This window comes from Gymnogyps californianus, unplaced genomic scaffold, assembly GCF_018139145.2.
Source record: "Gymnogyps californianus isolate 813 unplaced genomic scaffold, ASM1813914v2 HiC_scaffold_401, whole genome shotgun sequence".
Taxonomy (NCBI): domain Eukaryota; kingdom Metazoa; phylum Chordata; class Aves; order Accipitriformes; family Cathartidae; genus Gymnogyps; species Gymnogyps californianus.
This window is the reverse complement of record NW_026114292.1, coordinates 2,794-11,101: the sequence shown is the minus strand read 5'-3', so window position 1 is coordinate 11,101 and position 8,308 is coordinate 2,794. Positions and strand designations below refer to the sequence as shown.

The 8,308-nt window shown below is 52.6% G+C and overlaps 1 long non-coding RNA gene across 1 annotated transcript; it reads right to left on the bottom strand.

Moving 5' to 3' along the window:
• Positions 1-249: 249 nt before the first annotated feature.
• Positions 250-7,827, bottom strand: LOC127028750 (uncharacterized). Its single transcript, XR_007768049.1, has 3 exons — positions 7,722-7,827; positions 6,618-6,732; positions 250-758 (listed from the first exon to the last, which is right to left on the bottom strand). It is a non-coding gene; the product is annotated as an uncharacterized LOC127028750 (long non-coding RNA).
• Positions 7,828-8,308: the final 481 nt, after the last annotated feature.

Genomic DNA, 8,308 nt, shown 5'->3' with positions numbered 1-8,308 from the left:
CCCAGGCGATGGAAGGCTCCAAAAAAGCCCCGCGGTCGAGAGCTCCAAAAAAACCAAATGGTGAACGGCTCCCACAAAGCTAAATGCTGATGCACTCCTCCAGGGCCACGCGGTGAAGCACTCCGGCCGGGTGGCGGTGAAGCACTCCAGCAGGGCGGTGCAGTGAAGCACTCCAAAAACGCCAGATGTTGTAGAATTCCAGACAAAAAAAACCAAACCTGAAAGGGCTCTCAAAATCAAAATGGTGAAGTGCTCCAAAGAGCCCCGGGGTGGAGAGCTCCCAAAAAACCCCACGGTGGAGAGCTCCCAAAAAACCCCGCGCTGGAGAGCTCCAAAATATCCAAACAGTGAAGTGCTCCGAAAAAAAAACACGGTGGAGAGATCTAAAAAATCTCCAGGCTGGAGTGCTCCCAAAAATCCTGGGGTAGAGAGTTCCAAACAACCGAGGCCCAGAAGGCTCCAAAAAAGGGCTGGGATGGAGAGCTCCCAAAAAACAAACAAACAGCAAACAGCTCCCAAAATACCAAATGCTGATGCACTCCTCCAGGGCGACGCGGTGATGCACTCCGCTACACTCCCAGTTCGCTACACCGGGCATTTTGGCACTCCAAAGAAAAGCCACACAATGAAACACTCTGGAAAAGCCAAACGATGAAGTGCTCCAAAAGAACCAGGCAGCGAAGCACTCCTCCAAGGCCGTACGGTGATGCGCTCCTCACACGCTTCAAAACATGGGCAATCCTAGATTGTGGGCAATCCTAGAAAACAGCAGCGGAATAGTTAGTTTTATTGCCGTTCGCAAATTCCTAGCCAACAACCGTACAACATTCCCGTCAATCTCCTAGAGACACTCATTCCTAGCAAGTCCTGTGAAAGTCCTTGAATGCATCCCATTTCATCATCTCCTAGGGCTTCCTGGGAAATCCCTCATTTCTCCCTCGTCTTCCTGTGCCAAACAACCACGCTGCACATTCCCACAACAGAAATGCTGCCTGCGTGTAGCCAGAGTACACCTCATGGGGACACAAATGCTCCACCTCTTCCCAGACCCCTGCTATTTATTGCACAGGGATTAGTCAGCTCTGCAGTCAACTCCTCTTAATGCTTCCTGGAGAGCTTTCATCCTTCACAGGTGGCACCTGCGCAGGGGCACAACCCATTTCTCTGCCATTGAAGAAACCTGCAACTCACAGAAGGCCCTTTCTGGCTGAGATACGAGGTGGCCCCCAAAACATTCCCCTCAGTCCCTTCAAATGACCACCTGGAGAGCTCCCGTTTCACCCGGGAGCCACTCCTCTGCTCCTCTGTCACTCTCACCTCGCCCTCGCTGTTCACCCGCTACCCAAGAGATACAAAAGCAGCACAAAGTCCACATCTGTGGCAGCACAGAAGACTCAGCTGAGCTCCCCAGGCTGAAGCTAGAAGACACACAGCAGAGACGTGGAGGACAGACAAAAGGGTTTCGACTATGTCCCCGCTTTCCATCTGTATGTTGAATAGAACTCGACAGTACGTTTACTGTCTACACTCCAAAGAGTCTGGCTGAGGTTTCTGCAGCTGTGAACAGGGCATCAACAAGAGAGTATGTACTTTACATGGAAACAAAAAAGCCTCACCTTGCTTAGCTGAAGCTTTCTTCATTTCATTTATATTATCTGTACGTTGTGTATATTCTACCGACAGAACAAGTCCTGCATTGCCCGAGGGAGGCAATTTCTGTCCGGATATAAAATATAGACAGCTAGGACACCATCTAGATATCTTTCTAGGCATATAATATATACAGAAAACATGCAGCAAGTATAAGCAGAATAGATACGGATAGACATATAGAGATACATGTCAAGATATGTCTTTCGAGAATATAGATACACACACCCCCACGCACCGTCTATACAGAACATCCACAGACGCTATAGAATCTATCGCCAGGAAGAGAAGCCTCAGCTGATCTCATCTCGCTGAGGGTTTTTTTCTCTCTGTAGTCAGAAGATACATTATCTACGCATAAAAAAGTATACGGGCACAGGATGCACAACCACCGTTTTCTCTCCGTAGATGCACTCGCTACACAGAACACATACATAGCACATACAGAATAGACATACAATTTGTCAATTGCACATGTACTACACAAAACGGACAGACAGGTGAGGGGAAGTTACGCTTTACGTCTTTATGCTGAATATGAATGTCGATGTCTTTATGTTGAATAGGTACCGTCTCTACGTGGAACACAGACATTGTCAAGGCCAAGGGAGAAAGGGCATTTCTCTCTGGGTGTGGTGCGTATGCTGTCCTGACTTGGAACACATGCACATGGATACACATACTTTACACGCAGGCTTACACAGAAAGAGAGGCAAGGCATGGTTTTTCTGTCTGTACAGAGCTCACGTATTGCCATTATAGAGAATATGTACTATCTGTATGTAGAGTAGATACAAAGAGATGAGGCAGGTCTTCTCTGCTTAGAGAAGATAGCCTCTTCCCATAGAAGACTAGAGAAGACCAGTCATGCTTTTCTGTCTGTACACGCAAGAGATCCTAGCTACCAAATACACACAGGGCTGAAGAGAGGATTTGGTTTACCTCTGTAGAATATATGCAATAGGAGAGGAAGGCTTTTCAGTCTTTTCTTTAGAATACAGCCTATGCATACGCGGAATAAAGGCAGGCAAGGTGACAAGAGGCTTTTCTGTCTGCACAGAGAATATACGGGCTAAATATAAAACACATCCATAGAAAAGCAGTGCCTCACCTACCTCTACAGCTAGGATCTACCATCTGCGTACACACAACACGCCAACAACAAGGGGAAGCTTTTCTGTCCCTTACAGACTACATACTGTCTTCCTCAAGACTACACACAGACAGGCAAAGCCAGGCTTGCTTTCTCAGTATGTAGCGTATACCAGGATATACTCTGCCTATCAGAAAAGAGACGGTGAGGCTTTTGTCTCTGGATATAGACTATATTTCATCTGTAGATAGACTGTATGCAGGCAAAGCAGGTCTCTTCCATCGAGTCATAGCACCAAGATAGCACCAAGGCAGGCTTTTTGGTCTGCTTATACGGGGTACACTGGCTGTACAGAGAACAGAAAACAACAGAAGGGTGAGGTGGGGCAACACCTTTCTCTCACCATACAGACTATAAAATGGCTGTATGGAGAACAGATATGGAGAGCACCGCACACCACCTTCCTGTCAGGACGCAGAATGTAGGCTGGTTACAGAGCAGAGACGGGCCAGGTGAGGCAGGGCTTTTCCACCCACCCCCATGTGAAATCTGGGGAGGCTGGGGGCTGAAGCGGGGGGTCTCTCTGTACATCAGGCACACTCTGCCGATAGAAGCACACAAACTGGGGAGGTGAGGATTTTCTCTTTGCAGAGCAAAGACTTGGTGCACACGGGTAGTAAGGACGGGGCTCTTCTGCCTGTATGTGGAATATAGGCTTAGAACATACACTGCTCATCTGTACAACAGACCCCGAAAGGCAGGGGAAGGTGGGGTGCTCCTGCCTGTACACAGGCAAGGTCCTCTTTGTAGAGCACAGGCAGAAGGGTGAGGCGAGGCAAGGCTGCCAGGAGGCTGGCAGTTATCAGAGCCCCCCTCTTGCAGCTAGCTAGAGGCACCCTTTTGCCAACCTCACCTGAAGTCTCCAGTGGCTTGCAGCTCGCTGCCTGCTCACGTCCACGATGCTCCAGGGAGGCTGATGAGGCTCATCAGGCCCTCCTCCCCATCACATCAAGCACCACCCAGGGGGAAGAGCCCGGGGCCCTGGCAGTGGTCTCCTCAGGAAGGCTCAAATAGGAGCGAACACATCCTGCTGTTTAGCACCATCGGGCTGGTGGCACAGTCAGGGCTTTGGCTGCTATGACCACAGGACCCTTCCCTGAGGAACACAAGGAACAAGGACTGCTGGCCCAGGGACAGGGCCTCCTTGACTGAGCGGGCAAGAGAGTCTCTGCTAGCAGGTTGGCTAATCCAACGAGGAAGGCCTGCAACCACATACACCAGCACGGGCTTCTCAGACTCTGCAGGCAGCGGGCAGGGGGCAGCGAGGAGGTGTCCAGGGGACAGCAGCCTTGGAGCAACATCGTCTCACACCCCACGTGGGAAAGCAGAATGACGGGCACCAGTCTCTACCCTCCGCTGGACTCCTTGTCCACAGACAAGGAAAAAACTGACCAAGGATGCAAAGGTCAAGGGCACGCTTGGCTGCAGCCACCATTCAGCTGTAGAATTTAAAAACCTGAGGGAAGTGAGCAAAACAGCACAATCGCAATGCTGGACTTCAGCAGAGCAGACTGCCGCTTCCTGAAGAGCTTCTAGGCAGGAGCCAACGGGAGACTGGCCGGGAGGGCAAAGGGGCCCGGGGCAACTGCTTGAACTTCAAGGACAACAGCCTCCACCTCCCCAGACACCAGAAGGGTCCGTGCCAAAACACAGAGTTGATCCCAAGTAGCAGAAGGCCAGCACTGATGGACAGGAAACTCCTGACCCAGGTCAAATGCAAAAAAGGAAGAACACCCAAGGCGCAGGCAGAGATGGGATACCCGGGAGGAACAGAGACACATTGCGCAAGCACGCAGGGACGGATTTTGGAAAGCCACAGCGTAGCTGGAGGCAAACTAGGAAGAGATGAAGGACAACAAGAAGGGCTTCTGGAAGGCTACCGGAAGCAGAAGGAAGGCTAAGGGACATGCAAGCCACTGTTCAACAGGAAGGGAACCTACTGGCAAAGGACAGGGGAAAAGCTAGAGAAGATGCTACATGGGGTGGGGGTACGCGGGCAGGGGGTGGGTGTGGGGGGGTGGGTCTGTGTTTTGGGGGGCTGTTTGCCTCACTTCTCACTCCTACTTCTCTCCCTCACTGGAGGAAACAAAGCCAGACTCTTCTTGAGGGGCACACTGGACAGACAAGGGGCAACAGACAAGTTGCAGATTCTGACTCAAGACAAAGAAACTTGCTCACCACGAGGGCGACCAAGCACTGGAACAAGTTGCCTAGGGATGATGCTGAATCTCCATCCTTGGAGATACCCCAAACGTGACTGGACACAGCCTGGAGCAACATGATCTGACTGGACCTGCTCTGAGCAGGAAATCCGACCCGATGGCATCGGGAGGACTCGCCTGCCCTACCCCATTCTGCGAATCCCCAGAGATTTCTCCTTTCACTCCAGTATTCTCCCAGTTCATCACTGGCCACTGCTTATGTTAAGAGCTCTACAAAAGTGCTTGCAGAGCACTACACTTGCTCCTAGGCCATCAGGGGAGCTGCTGGAGACAGCAACCCTTACCTTCCATCACTTCTACAGAGCTCAAGCATGCCAAGCCTGGGGCACACTAAAGCCATTTCAGACAGGTAACAGAAAGGAAGGCTAAGTTTAAAGGCTAGGTCTTCCCATCCGAAGCCATCTGAGGCCAGTTAGGGGCAAGTAAAACAGTTCTAGAAAGCACAGGGCTGGCAGGCACGTGAGAAGACACAGGACAGCTCCTCCTGGGGAAAGCTGGCCATGTTCAGCTCAAGTTCCTCCCCCTCCCTTTCTCTCCCCCAGGAGGAAAAAGGAATCACATTCAGCTAAACTGGCTTTCATTCTGTTGTGGAGGGCACCCAGGAACTCAATGAACTGGTCAGACTCTTGCGCAGTATCTGATACAGAGACATCCCCCTTCCGGGCTAAATAGAAAAGTCTTTGCATATATTTTATAGAAATCTACATACAGATATCAATGTTTACAGACTTATAAAGTATCAGTACTTTGATAGAAACAGCATTCACAAAAACATGCCCATTTAAATATAACGGCGAGTAGGACTACGCTTCAAGCACAGAGCGCCACCTACAGCAAAGGGAAAGCATGTTTACCCGGGACAGCTATCTCAGGATGACTCGGGTGCGATATTGCTCTGCGAGGGTCCACAACAACTGCAAACCTTGCTACTGGCCTCCCCACAGGGAACAAATGTTCCTCGCTTGCTGTTCCCAAATGCAAGATGCTACCACAAGCACCAGACAGGACACTGTATGTACCAAGCAGAAAGGGGAATCCCTCCCCCCTACCAAGTGAATTCACCTTGGGAAGGCAGAGAGGAAGGAACCAAGGAGACTGCCCTTCAGGAATGCAGTAAGCCTCGGACAGAAGAGGCTGATCTAAGAACAAAGATGAATTTTTATAAAATGCGTCAAGTGGAAGGTATTTTGGCCTTGGCCGTTTCCCACTTCCTAGCAAGAAGTAATGCATTTCAAAGCAAAGGCTATTCTACAATAATCCGAGGTGCTGCTGCTAAATGGCCCCATTTCGTGCGGCTGGGTGCAAAGAGACCTGTCAGACAGACAGACAGACAGACAGAAGGTGGAGGTACCGGTACTTGGAGGATGCCTATATAGGAAAAGCTAGGAGAAGGGAGCACAGGCTACACTTGGCTTTCAGTCAGGTCAAAGCATCCTGCACCATCACTAAGCGTGAACACAAGCTACTGCTACACTAGCTTGTGAAATCTGGACTAGGTGCCAACTAAGCGAGGTACTCGTTTCTACCACGTTTTGCTTCCGTTCAACTTTTCACCTCCAGAATACTCTTTCTTTGCAACTTGAGTCTCTTACCATCAAGCCTGAAAGTCATCTAAGAACGGGTCCCCGCTGTGGATCGCAGAGAAGCCGACTTGGTCACCAGTCCGCTCTAGTCTCCTCAACTTAGTTTCAAGCTTGTCAGAAGATGCTGCAAGAGACAAGCAGCATTACTACACTGCGACACAGAAGAACAATAAAAGCAGAGAGACTCATTTTGGGGCTGCCAAACACCAGAATGCAGCCAATTCTGCAAGTGGGTACTCAGCAGGGAAAGCAATGTGCAAGCCAGCGCACTTTAGACTAGACTCGACAAGACTTTCACAAGCATGAGGGCAGGGGGGCCTCTCTGAAAGCAAGTCCCCTCCTCCCCTCGTGAGCAGCAGGGATGGAAGAGCAACAGGCACTCACACCACCAGCAAAGGCACATTTGCAACACTGCTCTGAAAAGAGCACTCCACCTTTTCAGTCAAGCACCGCAAAGCTGGGCAGCGCCAGCATGAAGCCTGCTCAGGCAGCTCCTGCTTGGCTCAGGGGTGATGTACCTGACCGGACATCATATTTCCCATACATAGATATGTAGACGTACGTATTTCCCAAGCCAGGACCCTTCTCCCCACGTCCAGCACAGGACGACTGGAGCTCCCCGAGCACAAAGCCCTTGGCCGCTTTCTGCCCCCCCACCCCCCCAGCTGTAGCTCAGTGCCTGGGCCAGGCTTCGTTTGTTCCACGCAAATAATTCTGTCTGAAGGAAAGGTTTTGAGCGTGCTTGCATTTATGAACCTTCTTACCTGCCCCTTGTGGCAATACTACAACCATAACCAACTCTATTAGCTTCCCAATGCCAAGGCGGGGGGGGGGGGGGGGATGGGGGGGGGCGTATTAATGATCTCTGTTGAGGTGGAAAGAGGCAGCACCTGAGGTCCCCAGCCTCCGACTCCAGTGCTCAGCCTCTGAACTGCTGGGACCTCCGGCTTCAAACACGCAGTGTGACACCCATGTTCCACAGCCTGGAGCACACTCGGTGCCTGCTGCAGCACCGGCTCCTCACGGCAGGGCCGGGCACCGGCTCCGGACCTCTAGGCAGGCTGCCCGCCACCTGCTTCCCGGAGGAAAGCGGCTTTCTCCCCTCGCCAATACCTCGGGGCAATGTCTCCGCTCCCCTGGCCGTCCTCCCCGAAAACGCCCTCCTCCTCAGGGCTGCGCCGCTCCGGCCCGCCGGCAGCTCCACACGCAGCGCCCCGCGGCGGCGGCCGTTGCCTTCAACGCCCCCCCTCCTCTCGCGCCGGCCGTTACCGCCCGAAGCTTCCCGAAGCCGCGCGTGCGCCCGCCACCGGGGAGAGGGGAGGGCAGGGGAGGGGAGGGGAGGGGAGGGAGCCCCGGGGGAAGGGGGGCGGCAGCAGCCCCGGCCAGAGGCGAGAGCAGCCCGGCTGGGCTTCCCACCAGGCAGCGCCCATCTGCAGCTCCGGTAGGAGCAGGGAGAGGGGAGAGAAAGCGGCGACCAAGGCAGAGCCTGCCCCAGGGACCGGCCCCGGGGGCAAAGCCTGACAGGGCAGGGCAAGGCAGGGATGGGACGGGCAGGGAAGGCAAGCCCAGTGCAGGGAATCCCTGCGCAGCCCCACCCAGCCCCGACAGCCCCTCACCTACTTAAATACTACTTAAAACCCTCCCCCTGACGTGCAGGGTTTGCTTCAGCTTCTTGCAGAACTGGATCTTCAGTTCCTCCA